Raw genomic sequence first — 1308 nt, forward strand, 5'->3', positions numbered from 1 at the left:
AGTATCTTTTATGACGAAAACCTACCTTACAGCGCGGAATTCAAAAGATAGTAAAGCAAACCCAATTAACTTAAGACTAAGCTGACAATCAAATCTAGACGGACTCCTTATGAAGAACTAAATCTAGCAATCCCGACAAGCAAAGATCTATTAATAGCCTATCACTTTACAGCTTTTTAGACTAGCAGCTCACTTTTATTTGTCTAATTGATTTTATTGTTTCTATGATCTTAATTGATATCAATCATAAACTAGTCAAGAACACACAGTAAATGACCTAACAAAACCCTATCCTATGAAACAATCTACAAGGGCAATGTGAAACAATAAATTCAGGTAAACAAAACAAAGCAATCATACGCATCAACTAAATAAAACTCAACCATTTACTTAGAACATAAAATCCATAACGAAATGAAAATCCAAATAAAAATCAAACCGAACTAAGGTTCATCACGACCTAGGCAATCTATGGAATTTAGCCTAGCATCATAAAGTCTAAATCACACAAAATAAATAATAACGAATACATGGTGAAAGTATAAGAAACGGGGAATCGAAGATGATAAAACCCGTAAACTCGAACGTGAACGTGTAGCTCTTCACCGGATGTTCTATCGCCTTCAAAATCACCAACGAACTCGAAAATATCCTTCCAAGAACTTCAAATCGGCTGGATGCTTAAGGTTGTGTCATGTTTAAGTTAAAGGTGTTTAAATAGCGAAAACAAGGCCCGACAATAAGCAAAAACGAAATAATTTTAGCTCAGTTGTGCCTAGGCGCCGCGCCTAGGCCTTTTTGCCTTTCCCCTAGGCGCAACGCCGTGTGCTCCACCAAGGGGGCCGGTCAGACCGGGCTCCGGTTCCTTCCTGATGCGTTCCGGATCTCCGTTTCGGCTCGTTGTAGCTCGTTTTTCGCCCTTTTTAATCACGATCAAATCCCGGAACCTACGAAACATAAAAATGTTAGTAGTACACATGTGTCGACTAAAAACGAACAAAAACTATTAAAATATTAATTAAAATATACACGGGGAACATAAATATTTAGCATTATATCACACCTTCTCTGGTCAGAGTGGCACTGCATCCAATCGGAGGATGGGATTTCGCTTCTTCCTTTATGGGTCGGTTTGAAAGGAAGGTATAGGATGGGTGTGCATTTGGAAAATATCCGGTTGGGTAGTATTGTGGTACTTGTGGTGGTTGGTAGGTGGGAATTTCCGAGGGGTATGCTGGTTGATACATAGGCATTGAGGGTGGATGATAGGTCGAGTGTCTTGAGGGTTCGATTCTTGGTGGTGGGTGA

Source organism: Bidens hawaiensis, unplaced genomic scaffold (assembly GCF_021521415.1).
Source record: "Bidens hawaiensis isolate Kalapana, Puna unplaced genomic scaffold, B.hawaiensis_p1.1 tig00047295_1, whole genome shotgun sequence".
NCBI classification, from domain to species: domain Eukaryota; kingdom Viridiplantae; phylum Streptophyta; class Magnoliopsida; order Asterales; family Asteraceae; genus Bidens; species Bidens hawaiensis.